General features: G+C 39.5%; 1 protein-coding gene across 10 annotated transcripts in view; it reads left to right on the top strand.

Moving 5' to 3' along the window:
* sigmar (Tumor necrosis factor alpha-induced protein 8-like protein sigmar) overlaps positions 1-15000 on the top strand; it is a 220724-nt gene that overhangs the window by 144359 nt on the left and 61365 nt on the right. Inside the window, exon 1 of one of the 10 annotated variants that reach the window (XM_070103047.1) lies at positions 2247-2370. The exons of the other annotated variants lie outside the window; for them this stretch is intronic. The gene's annotated coding sequence lies outside the window, so the exon portion shown is untranslated. Of the gene's footprint in view, positions 1-2246; positions 2371-15000 lie in introns of those variants that run through there. 10 annotated transcript variants of the gene reach the window in all.

The raw sequence follows: 15000 nt of genomic DNA, 5'->3' as shown, positions 1-15000 counted from the left end.
CATGGAACACAACACTGTACCAACACTACATATCATGGAACACAACACTGTACCAACACTACATATGAAACACAACACTGTACCAACACTACATATGAAACACAACACTGTACCAACACTACAACACTGTACCAACACTACATATGAAACACAACACTGTACCAACACTACATATGAAACACAACACTGTACCAACACTACATATGAAACACAACACTGTACCAACACTACATATCATGGAACACAACACTGTACCAACACTACATATGAAACACAACACTGTACCAACACTACATATGAAACACAACACTGTACCAACACTACATATGAAACACAACACTGTACCAACACTGCATATCATGGAACACAACACTGTACCAACACTACATATCATGGAACACAACACTGTACCAACACTACATATGAAACACAACACTGTACCAACACTACATATGAAACACAACACTGTACCAACACTACATATCATGGAACACAACACTGTACCAACACTACATATCATGGAACACAACACTGTACCAACACTACATATCATGGAACACAACACTGTACCAACACTACATATGAAACACAACACTGTACCAACACTACATATCATGGAACACAACACTGTACCAACACTACATATCATGGAACACAACACTGTACCAACACTACATATCATGGAACACAACACTGTACCAACACTACATATGAAACACAACACTGTACCAACACTACATATGAAACACAACACTGTACCAACACTACATATGAAACACTACACTGTACCAACACTACATATCATGGAACACAACACTGTACCAACACTACATATCATGGAACACAACACTGTACCAACACTACATATCATGGAACACAACACTGTACCAACACTACATATCATGGAACACAACACTGTACCAACACTACATATGGAACACAACACTGTACCAACACTACATATCATGGAACACAACACTACATATCATGAAACACATCAGCAACACTACCAAGAGTGACATAGATAACACACCAGATAGTTTAAAAGGGCATGACAAGGTAACATTACGTCAAATGATAACACAATTGTCATAAATGATAACACAAGGTTTCCTCTGCAGATAACAATGACTTAGTGAGAGTTACCACGAAATGAGCTACAACACAACTCGTATTCTCACTGATATGAGGTGTGAAGCAAGAGGAAAAACAGGCTCCACACCTGACTGCACACCTGGCTCCACACCTGGCTGCACACCAGTCCACACATCTGGCTCCACACCTGGCTACACACCAGTCCACACACCTGGCTGCACACCAGTCCACACATCTGGCTCCACACCTGGCTGCACACCAGTCCACACATCTGGCTCCACACCTGGCTGCACACCAGTCCACACATCTGGCTCCACACCTGGCTGCACACCAGTCCACACATCTGGCTCCACACCTGGCTGCACACCAGTCCACACATCTGGCTCCACACCTGGCTGCACACCAGTCCACTCACCTGGCTCCACACCTGACTGCACACCAGTCTACAAACCTGATCCCATACCAGGCTCCATACCAGTCTACAGACCTAGCCCCATACCAGCCTACAGGCCTGACCCCATACCAGGCTCAACACCAGTCTACAGACCTAGCCCCATACCAGGATCCACAGCATTCTACAGACCTGGCCCCATACCAGGCTCCACAGCAGTCTACAGACCTAGCCCCATACCAGACTCCACAGCATTCTACAGACCTGGCCCCATACCAGGCTCCACACCAGTCTACAGACCTAGCCCCATACCAGACTCCACAGCATTCTACAGACCTGGCCCCATACCAGGCTCCACACCAGTCTACAGACCTAGCCCCATACCAGGCTCCACAGCATTCTACAGACCTGGCCCCATACCAGGCTCCACGACATTCTACAGACCTAGCCCCATACTAGGCTCCACAGCATTCTACAGACCTGGCCCCATACCACGCTCCACACCAGTCTGCAGATCTGGCTCCACAAAAGTTTACACATCTAGCTTGAGACCAGGCTACACACTTGACTCCAGACCAGGCTCCAGACCAGACTCCACACCAGGCTCCAGACCAGTCTACAGTCGAAGCTCCAGATCTGGCTCCACACTGGTCCACAGTCGAAGCTCCAGATCTGGCTCCACACTGGTCCACAGTCGAAGCTCCAGATCTGGCTCCACACTGGTCTACAGCCGAAGCTCCAGATCTGGCTCCACACTGGTCTACAGCCGAAGCTCCAGATCTGGCTCCACAAAAGTTTACACATCTAGCTTGAGACCAGGCTACACACTTGACTCCAGACCAGGCTCCAGACCAGACTCCACACCAGGCTACACACCAGCCTTGGTGAGAAGGAAAACTCTACTGTCAGGTCACGGGAAAATCACAGCTGAACAGAATCGAGGAGATTTTCACCTGGAGGCCGGGAAGTGTGGGGACCTTCAGTAAATTGTTATTTCAGGAACACTAGGAAGACTGCTGTTACTTCAGGAACACTAGGAAGACTGCTGTTACTTCAGGAACACTAGGAAGACTGCTGTTACTTCAGGAACACTAGGAAGACTGCTGTTACTTCAGGAACACTAGGAAGACTGCTGTTACTTCAGGAACACTAGGAAGACTGCTGTTACTTCAGGAACACTAGGAAGACTGCTGTTACTTCAGGAACACTAGGAAGACTGCTGTTACTTCAGGAACACTAGGAAGACTGTTGTTACTTCAGTAACACTAGGAAGACTATTGTTACTTCAGTAACACTAGGAAGACTGTTGTTACTTCAGTAACACTAGGAAGACTATTGTTACTTCAGTAACACTAGGAAAACTGTTGTTACTTCAGTAACACTAGGAAGACTGTTGTTACTTCAGTAACACTAGGAAGACTGTTGTTACTTCAGTAACACTAGGAAGACTATTGTTACTTCAGTAACACTAGGAAGACTATTGTTACTTCAGGAACACTAGGAAGACTGATACTTCAATAACACTGTTGTTACTTAAGGAACACTAGGCAGACTATTGTTACTTAAGGAACACTAGGAAGACTATTGTTACTTATGGAACACTAGGAAGACTGTTACTTCAGTAACACTAGGAAGACTATTGTTACTTCAGGAACACTAGGAAGACTATTGTTACTTAAGGAACACTAGGAAGACTATTGTTACTCCATTAACACTAGGAAGACTGATACTTCAGTAACACTAGGAAGACTGTTGTTACTTCAGGAACACTAGGAAGACTATTGTTACTTAAGGAACACTAGGAAGACTATTGTTACTCCATTAACACTAGGAAGACTGATACTTCAGTAACACTAGGAAGACTATTGTTACTTCAGTAACACTAGGAAGACTGTTGTTACTTCAGTAACACTAGGAAGACTGTTGTTACTTCAGTAACACTAGGAAGACTGTTGTTACTTCAGGAACACTAGGAAGACTATTGTTACTTCAGGAACACTAGGAAGACTGATACTTCAGTAACACTAGGAAGACTATTGTTACTTCAGGAACACTAGGAAGACTGATACTTCAGTAACACTAGGAAGACTATTGTTACTTCAGGAACACTAGGAAGACTGATACTTCAGTAACACTAGGAAGACTATTGGTACTTCAGTAACACTAGGAAGACTATTGGTACTTCAGGAACACTAGGAAGACTATTGTTACTTCAGTAACACTAGGAAGACTATTGTTACTTCAGTAACACTAGGAAGACTGTTGTTACTTCAGGAACACTAGGAAGACTATTGTTACTTCAGTAACACTAGGAAGACTGTTGTTACTTCAGTAACACTAGGAAGACTATTGTTACTTCAGTAACACTAGGAAGACTATTGTTACTTCAGTAACACTAGGAAGACTATTGTTACTTCAGGAACACTAGGAAGACTATTGTTACTTCAGTAACACTAGGAAGACTGATACTTCAGTAACACTAGGAAGACTGTTGTTACTTCAGTAACACTAGGAAGACTATTGTTACTTCAGTAACACTAGGAAGACTATTGTTACTTCAGGAACACTAGGAAGACTATTGTTACTTCAGGAACACTAGGAAGACTATTGTTACTTCAGTAACACTAGGAAGACTGTTGTTACTTCAGTAACACTAGGAAGACTATTGTTACTTCAGTAACACTAGGAAGACTATTGTTACTTCAGGAACACTAGGAAGACTGATACTTCAGTAACACTAAGAAGACTGTTGTTACTTCAGTAACACTAAGAAGACTGTTGTTACTTCAGGAACACTAGGAAGGCTATTGGTACTTCAGGAAGACTGTTGTTACTTCAGTAACACTAGGAAGACTGTTGTTACTTCAGTAACACTAGGAAGACTATTGTTACTTCAGGAACACTAGGAAGACTATTGTTACTTCAGTAACACTAGGAAGACTGTTGTTACTTCAGGAACACTAGGAAGACTGTTGTTACTTCAGGAACACTAGGAAGACTATTGTTACTTTAGGAACACTAGGAAGACTGTTGCTACTTTAGGAACACTAGGAAGACTGTTGTTACTTCAGGAACACTAGGAAGGCTGTTACTTCAGGAACACTAGGAAGACTGTTGTTACTTCAGGAACACTAGGAAGACTGTTACTTCAGGAACACTAGGAAGACTGTTACTTCAGGAACACTAGGAAGACTATTGCTACTTTAGGAACACTAGGAAGACTGTTGTTACTTCAGGAACACTAGGAAGACTATTGCTACTTTAGGAACACTAGGAAGACTGTTGTTACTTCAGGAACACTAGGAAGACTATTGCTACTTTAGGAACACTAGGAAGACTGTTGTTACTTCAGGAACACTAGGAAGACTATTGTTACTTCTGGAACACTAGGAAGACTATTGTTACTTCAGGAACACTAGGAAGACTATTGTTACTTCAGGAACACTAGGAAGACTGTTGTTACTTCAGTAACACTAGGAAGACTGTTGTTACTTCAGGAACACTAGGAAGACTGTTGTTACTTCAGGAACACTAGGAAGACTATTGTTACTTCAGGAACACTAGGAAGACTATTGTTACTTCAGTAACACTAGGAAGACTGTTGTTACTTCAGGAACACTAGGAAGACTGTTACTTCAGGAACACTAGGAAGACTATTGCTACTTTAGGAACACTAGGAAGACTATTTCTACTTCAGGAACACTAGGAAGACTATTGCTACTTTAGGAACACTAGGAAGACTATTTCTACTTCAGGAACACTAGGAAGACTATTTCTACTTTAGGAACACTAGGAAGACTATTTCTACTTCAGGAACACTAGGAAGACTGTTGTTACTTCAGTAACACTAGGAAGACTGTTGTTACTTCAGTAACACTAGGAAGACTGTTGTTACTTCAGGAACACTAGGAAGACTATTGTTACTTCAGTAACACTAGGAAGACTGTTGTTACTTCAGTAACACTAGGAAGACTGTTGTTACTTCAGGAACACTAGGAAGACTATTGTTACTTCAGTAACACTAGGAAGACTGTTGTTACTTCAGTAACACTAGGAAGACTGTTGTTACTTCAGTAACACTAGGAAGACTGTTGTTACTTCAGTAACACTAGGAAGACTGTTGTTACTTCAGTAACACTAGGAAGACTGTTGTTACTTCAGTAACACTAGGAAGACTGTTGTTACTTCAGTAACACTAGGAAGACTGTTGTTACTTCAAGAACACTAGGAAGACTGTTGTTACTTCAGTAACACTAGGAAGACTGTTGTTACTTCAGTAACACTAGGAAGACTGTTGTTACTTCAGTAACACTAGGAAGACTGTTGTTACTTCAGTAACACTAGGAAGACTGTTGTTACTTCAGTAACACTAGGAAGACTATTTCTACTTTAGGAACACTAGGAAGACTGTTGTTACTTCAAGAACACTCGGAAGACTGTTGTTACTTCAGTAACACTAGGAAGACTATTTCTACTTTAGGAACACTAGGAAGACTATTGTTACTTCAGGAACACTAGGAAGACTATTTCTACTTTAGGAACACTAGGAAGACTATTTCTACTTCAGGAACACTAGGAAGACTATTTCTACTTTAGGAACACTAGGAAGACTGTTGTTACTTCAGTAACACTAGGAAGACTATTTCTACTTTAGGAACACTAGGAAGACTATTTCTACTTTAGGAACACTAGGAAGACTATTTCTACTTCAGGAACACTAGGAAGACTATTTCTACTTTAGGAACACTAGGAAGACTATTTCTACTTCAGGAACACTAGGAAGACTGTTGTTACTTCAGGAACACTAGGAAGACTATTTCTACTTTAGGAACACTAGGAAGACTGTTGTTACTTCAGGAACACTAGGAAGACTGTTGTTACTTCAGGAACACTATGAAGACTATTGTTACTTTAGGAACACTAGGAAGACTATTTCTACTTCAGGAACACTAGGAAGACTATTTCTACTTTAGGAACACTAGGAAGACTATTTCTACTTTAGGAACACTAGGAAGGCTATTGCTACTTTAGGAACACTAGGAAGACTATTTCTACTTTAGGAACACTAGGAAGACTATTTCTACTTTAGGAACACTAGGAAGAATATTTCTACTTTAGGAACACTAGGAAGACTATTTCTACTTTAGGAACACTAGGAAGACTATTTCTACTTCAGGAACACTAGGAAGACTATTTCTACTTTAGGAACACTAGGAAGACTATTTCTACTTTAGGAACACTAGGAAGACTGTTGTTACTTCAGGAACACTAGGAAGACTATTTCTACTTCAGGAACACTAGGAAGACTATTTCTACTTTAGGAACACTAGGAAGACTGTTGTTACTTCAGGAACACTAGGAAGACTATTTCTACTTCAGGAACACTAGGAAGACTATTTCTACTTCAGGAACACTAGGAAGACTATTTCTACTTTAGGAACACTAGGAAGACTATTGTTACTTCAGGAACACTAGGAAGACTATTTCTACTTCAGGAACACTAGGAAGACTATTTCTACTTTAGGAACACTAGGAAGACTATTTCTACTTCAGGAACACTAGGAAGACTATTTCTACTTTAGGAACACTAGGAAGACTATTGCTACTTTAGGAACACTAGGAAGACTATTTCTACTTCAGGAACACTAGGAAGACTATTTCTACTTTAGGAACACTAGGAAGACTATTTCTACTTCAGGAACACTAGGAAGACTATTTCTACTTTAGGAACACTAGGAAGACTATTTCTACTTTAGGAACACTAGGAAGACTATTTCTACTTCAGGAACACTAGGAAGACTATTTCTACTTTAGGAACACTAGGAAGACTATTTCTACTTTAGGAACACTAGGAAGACTGTTGTTACTTCAGGAACACTAGGAAGACTATTTCTACTTCAGGAACACTAGGAAGACTATTTCTACTTTAGGAACACTAGGAAGACTGTTGTTACTTCAGGAACACTAGGAAGACTATTTCTACTTCAGGAACACTAGGAAGACTATTTCTACTTCAGGAACACTAGGAAGACTATTTCTACTTTAGGAACACTAGGAAGACTATTGTTACTTCAGGAACACTAGGAAGACTATTTCTACTTCAGGAACACTAGGAAGACTATTTCTACTTTAGGAACACTAGGAAGACTATTTCTACTTCAGGAACACTAGGAAGACTATTTCTACTTTAGGAACACTAGGAAGACTATTGCTACTTTAGGAACACTAGGAAGACTATTTCTACTTCAGGAACACTAGGAAGACTATTTCTACTTTAGGAACACTAGGAAGACTATTTCTACTTCAGGAATACTAGGAAGACTATTTCTACTTTAGGAACACTAGGAAGACTATTTCTACTTTAGGAACACTAGGAAGACTATTTCTACTTTAGGAACACTAGGAAGACTATTTCTACTTCAGGAACACTAGGAAGACTATTTCTACTTCAGGAACACTAGGAAGACTATTTCTACTTCAGGAACACTAGGAAGACTATTTCTACTTTAGGAACACTAGGAAGACTATTGCTACTTTAGGAACACTAGGAAGACTATTTCTACTTCAGGAACACTAGGAAGACTATTTCTACTTTAGGAACACTAGGAAGACTATTGCTACTTTAGGAACACTAGGAAGACTATTTCTACTTTAGGAACACTAGGAAGACTATTGCTACTTTAGGAACACTAGGAAGACTATTTCTACTTTAGGAACACTAGGAAGACTATTTCTACTTCAGGAACACTAGGAAGACTATTTCTACTTTAGGAACACTAGGAAGACTATTGCTACTTTAGGAACACTAGGAAGACTATTTCTACTTTAGGAACACTAGGAAGACTATTTCTACTTTAGGAACACTAGGAAGACTATTTCTACTTCAGGAACACTAGGAAGACTATTTCTACTTCAGGAACACTAGGAAGACTATTTCTACTTCAGGAACACTAGGAAGACTATTTCTACTTTAGGAACACTAGGAAGACTATTGCTACTTTAGGAACACTAGGAAGACTATTTCTACTTCAGGAACACTAGGAAGACTATTTCTACTTTAGGAACACTAGGAAGACTATTTCTACTTCAGGAACACTAGGAAGACTATTTCTACTTTAGGAACACTAGGAAGACTATTTCTACTTCAGGAACACTAGGAAGACTATTTCTACTTTAGGAACACTAGGAAGACTATTTCTACTTTAGGAACACTAGGAAGGCTATTGCTACTTTAGGAACACTAGGAAGACTATTTCTACTTTAGGAACACTAGGAAGGCTATTGCTACTTTAGGAAGACTATTTCTACTTTAGGAACACTAGGAAGACTATTTCTACTTTAGGAACACTAGGAAGACTATTTCTACTTTAGGAACACTAGGAAGACTATTTCTACTTTAGGAACACTAGGAAGGCTATTGCTACTTTAGGAACACTAGGAAGGCTATTTCTACTTTAGGAACACTAGGAAGACTATTGCTACTTTAGGAACACTAGGAAGACTATTTCTACTTCAGGAACACTAGGAAGACTATTTCTACTTTAGGAACACTAGGAAGACTATTTCTACTTCAGGAACACTAGGAAGGCTATTGCTACTTTAGGAACACTAGGAAGACTATTTCTACTTCAGGAACACTAGGAAGACTATTTCTACTTCAGGAACACTAGGAAGACTATTTCTACTTTAGGAACACTAGGAAGACTATTTCTACTTTAGGAACACTAGGAAGGCTATTGCTACTTTAGGATCACTAGGAAGGCTATTTCTACTTTAGGAACACTAGGAAGACTATTTCTACTTCAGGAACACTAGGAAGGCTATTGCTACTTTAGGAACACTAGGAAGACTATTTCTACTTCAGGAACACTAGGAAGACTGTTGTTACTTCAGGAACACTAGGAAGACTATTTCTACTTTAGGAACACTAGGAAGACTATTTCTACTTCAGGAACACTAGGAAGACTATTGTTACTTCAGGAACACTAGGAAGACTGTTGTTACTTCAGTAACACTAGGAAGACTATTGTTACTTCAGTAACACTAGGAAGACTGTTGTTACTTCAGGAACACTAGGAAGACTGTTGTTACTTCAGTAACACTAGGAAGACTGTTGTTACTTCAGGAACACTAGGAAGACTATTGTTACTTCAGTAACACTAGGAAGACTGTTACTTCAGGAACACTAGGAAGACTGTTGTTACTTCAGGAACACTAGGAAGACTATTTCTACTTCAGGAACACTAGGAAGACTGTTGTTACTTCAGGAACACTAGGAAGACTGTTGTTACTTCAGGAACACTAGGAAGACTATTGTTACTTCAGGAACACTAGGAAGACTGTTGTTACTTCAGGAACACTAGGAAGACTGTTGTTACTTCAGGAACACTAGGAAGACTGTTGTTACTTCAGTAACACTAGGAAGACTGTTGTTACTTCAGTAACACTAGGAAGACTATTGTTACTTCAGTAACACTAGGAAGACTGTTGTTACTTCAGGAACACTAGGAAGACTGTTGTTACTTCAGTAACACTAGGAAGACTATTGTTACTTCAGGAACACTAGGAAGACTGTTGTTACTTCAGTAACACTAGGAAGACTGTTGTTACTTCAGTAACACTAGGAAGACTGTTGTTACTTCAGGAACACTAGGAAGACTGTTGTTACTTCAGGAACACTAGGAAGGCTATTGCTACTTTAGTAACACTAGGAAGACTATTGCTACTTTAGGAACACTAGGAAGACTATTTCTACTTTAGGAACACTAGGAAGACTATTTCTACTTTAGGAACACTAGGAAGACTATTTCTACTTTAGGAACACTAGGAAGACTATTGCTACTTCAGGAACACTAGGAAGACTATTTCTACTTTAGGAACACTAGGAAGACTATTGCTACTTTAGTAACACTAGGAAGACTATTTCTACTTTAGGAACACTAGGAAGACTATGGTTACTTCAGGAACACTAGGAAGACTATTTCTACTTTAGGAACACTAGGAAGACTATTTCTACTTTAGGAAGACTATGGTTACTTCAGGAACACTAGGAAGACTATTGCTACTTTAGTAACACTAGGAAGACTATTTCTACTTTAGGAACACTAGGGAGACTATTGCTACTTTAGTAACACTAGGAAGACTATTTCTACTTTAGGAACACTAGGAAGACTATTGCTACTTTAGTAACACTAGGAAGACTATTTCTACTTTAGGAACACTAGGAAGACTATTGCTACTTTAGTAACACTAGGAAGACTATTGTTACTTCAGGAACACTAGGAAGACTATTTTACTTTAGGAACACTAGGAAGACTATTGTTACTTCAGGAACACTAGGAAGACTATTTCTACTTTAGGAACACTAGGAAGACTATTTCTACTTTAGGAACACTAGGAAGACTATTGTTACTTCAGGAACACTAGGAAGACTATTTCTACTTTAGGAACACTAGGAAGACTATTGTTACTTCAGGAACACTAGGAAGACTATTTCTACTTTAGGAACACTAGGAAGACTATTGTTACTTCAGGAACACTAGGAAGACTATTTCTACTTTAGGAACACTAGGAAGACTATTTCTACTTTAGGAACACTAGGAAGACTATTGTTACTTCAGGAACACTAGGAAGACTATTTCTACTTTAGGAACACTAGGAAGACTATTTCTACTTCAGGAACACTAGGAAGACTATTTCTACTTTAGGAACACTAGGAAGACTATTGTTACTTCAGGAACACTAGGAAGACTATTTCTACTTTAGGAACACTAGGAAGACTATTTCTACTTTAGGAACACTAGGAAGACTATTTCTACTTCAGGAACACTAGGAAGACTATTTCTACTTTAGGAACACTAGGAAGACTATTGTTACTTCAGGAACACTAGGAAGACTATTTCTACTTTAGGAACACTAGGAAGACTATTTCTACTTTAGGAACACTAGGAAGACTATTGTTACTTCAGGAACACTAGGAAGACTATTTCTACTTTAGGAACACTAGGAAGACTATTGTTACTTCAGGAACACTAGGAAGACTGTTGTTACTTCAAGAACACTAGGAAGACTATTGTTACTTCAGGAACACTAGGAAGACTATTTCTACTTTAGGAACACTAGGAAGACTATTGCTACTTTATGAACACTAGGAAGACTATTTCTACTTTAGGAACACTAGGAAGACTATTGCTACTTTAGGAACACTAGGAAGACTATTGCTACTTCAGGAACACTAGGAAGACTATTGCTACTTTAGGAACACTAGGAAGACTATTGCTACTTTAGGAACACTAGGAAGACTATTTCTACTTCAGGAACACTAGGAAGACTATTGCTACTTTAGGAACACTAGGAAGACTATTTCTACTTCAGGAACACTAGGAAGACTATTGCTACTTTAGGAACACTAGGAAGACTATTTCTACTTCAGGAACACTAGGAAGACTATTGCTACTTTAGGAACACTAGGAAGACTATTTCTACTTCAGGAACACTAGGAAGGCTATTGCTACTTTAGGAACACTAGGAAGACTATTGTTACTTTAGGAACACTAGGAAGACTGTTGTTACTTCAGGAACACTAGGAAGACTGTTGTTACTTCAGGAACACTAGGAAGACTGTTGTTACTTCAGGAACACTAGGAAGACTGTTGTTACTTCAGTAACACTAGGAAGACTGTTGTTACTTCAGTAACACTAGGAAGACTGTTGTTACTTCAGGAACACTAGGAAGACTGTTGTTACTTCAGGAACACTAGGAAGACTATTGTTACTTCAGTAACACTAGGAAGACTGTTGTTACTTCAGTAACACTAGGAAGACTGTTGTTACTTCAGTAACACTAGGAAGACTGTTACTTCAGGAACACTAGGAAGACGTTACTTCAGGAACACTAGGAAGGCTATTGCTACTTTATTAACACTAGGAAGGCTATTGGTACTTCAGGAGCACTAGGAAGACTGTTGTTACTTCAGGAACACTAGGAAGGCTATTGCTACTTTAGTAACACTGGGAAGACTATTGTTACTTCAGGAACACTAGGAAGACTGTTGTTACTTCAGGAACACTAGAAAGACTGTTGTTACTTCAGGAACACTAGGAAGACTATTGTTACTTCAGAACACTAGGAAGACTCTTGTTACTTCAGGAACACTAGGAAGACTGTTGTTACTTCAGGAACACTAGGAAGACTGTTGTTACTTCAGGAACACTAGGAAGACTGTTGTTACTTCAGAACACTAGGAAGACTGTTGTTACTTCAGGAACACTAGGAAGACTGTTGTTACTTCAAGAACACTAGGAAGACTGTTGTTACTTCATTAACACTAGGAAGACTGTTGTTACTTCAGGAACACTAGGAAGACTGTTGTTACTTTAGTAACACTAGGAAGGCTATTGGTACTTCAGGAGCACTAGGAAGACTATTGTTAAGAACATAAAGGAGCACTGCAGCTGGCCTACTAGCCCATGCGAGACATTGCTCTGGATGTCCAGAACAATTAGTATTAATTGTTGGCTGGACAAACACTGTAAGGATAATACAGTACCATTCAGTGACAACTGGGACCACTTCAACGGTAGAAATTACATGTATGCCAGGGATGGGGTTCACTTATCCAGGGCAGGTGTGGGTTTTGTTGCTAGCTCAGTTGAGGGTGTTGTTAGGACTTTAAACTAGGATTAGTTAGAGGTGTGGGTTTAGAAATGGAAAATAATGAGTGTGGAAATATTGACTTACGCTTTGATATTATGAATCTTAATAATAAGAGTCATGGAGTAACACTGGGTAATGATGATAAGAGAAACTGTGTAAAAGCAAAGGTGAATACAAAAAATATGCAGAAGAAAAAATATGTGAGTATTTTATGCTAAGAGTTGAAGTGCAAGAAATAACAATTAAGTTTGGTAGTGTGTGCTGGGAACTTTGATGTCATTGCAATAACTGAAACGTGGTATGATTAGAGTCGGGATATGATTGCTGAGTGTAATATTCAAGGGTTTAAGTTATTCCATGTGGATAGATGTAATGGGAAGGGGGCAGGAGTTGCATTATATATACAAGGAAACATAAATTGTTGCATAAAAAAACAGGTATAAAAATAGATGTAGTAGTAACAGAATCTGTTTGGGTAGAGTTTATAGAAGATCGATAAAAACTAATTCTAGGTGTAATTCCAGGCTTGGATCACGATACAGGGAGACTTCTTTGGGACGAAATTGTTAGGGCTTCTAAACATTTACATAGTGATAGTAGGGCATCATATCAAGAAGCATAAATAATAGGAGTCCTCAGGTTGTTCTTCAACTCTATACATCTTTGGTTAGGCCTCATTTAGATTATGCTGCACAGTTTTGGTCACCGTATTACAGAATGGATATAAATGCTCTGGAAAATGTACAAAGGAGGATGACAAAGTTGATCCCATGTATCAGAAACCTTCCCTATGAGGATAGACTAAGGGCACTGAATCTGCACTCTCTAGAAAGACGTAGAATTAGGGGGGATATGATTGAGGTGTATAAATGGAAGACAGGAATAAATGTGATGAATGGTTTGAAAAACCGACAAGTTGAAGATTGAGACATGCAGCATATGGGAATCTTTATTCAGGAAACGTTTCGCCACACAGTGGTTTCATCAGTCCAATACAAAGAGGAAGGCGTAAGGAGATTAGGAGTATGAGGTAATCAGTCCCTCGGCCTGGAGTCGATGTGTTCAGTCCAGGCCGAGGGTCTGATTACCTCATACTCCTCTCCTTACGCCTTCCTCTTTGTATTGGACTGATGAAACCACTGTGTGGCGAAACGTTTCCTGAATAAAGATTCCCATATGCTGCATGTCTCAATCTTCAACTTGTCGGTTTTTCAAACCATTCATCACATTTATTCCTGTCTTCCATTTATACACCTCAATCATATTCCCCCTAATTCTACGTCTTTCTAGAGAGTGCAGATTCAGGGCCCTTAGTCTATCCTCATAGGGAAGGTTTCTGATACATGGGATCAACTTTGTCATCCTCCTTTGTACATTTTCCAGAGCATTTATATCCATTCTGTAATACGGTGACCAAAACTGTGCAGCATAATCTAAATGAGGCCTAACCAAGGATGTATAGAGTTGAAGAACAACCTGAGGACTCCTATTATTTATGCTTCTTGATATGAAGCCAAGGATTCTATTAGCTTTATTGCGAACACTTATGCACTGTTGTCTTGGTTTCAGATTACTGCTAACCAGAACTCCTAAATCTTTTTCGCAATCCGTAATATTAAGATCTACATTATTTAGTTTATATATGGCATGGTTATTGTCCTGTCCAACATTTAGAACTTTGCATTTGTCTATATTAAACTGCATCTGCCACTTCTCCGACCACTGCATCAGTCTATTCAAATCTTCCTGGAGTGCTCGAATGTCCTCGTCAGAATGAATTCGACGGCCTATTTTGGTGTCATCTTATGCAGCATATGGGAATCTTTATTCAGGAAACGTTTCGCCACACAGTGGCTTC

This window comes from Cherax quadricarinatus, chromosome 84 (genome assembly GCF_038502225.1).
Source record: "Cherax quadricarinatus isolate ZL_2023a chromosome 84, ASM3850222v1, whole genome shotgun sequence".
Classification (NCBI taxonomy): Eukaryota; Metazoa; Arthropoda; class Malacostraca; order Decapoda; family Parastacidae; genus Cherax; species Cherax quadricarinatus.
This window is presented reverse-complemented; position numbering and strand designations above follow the sequence as displayed.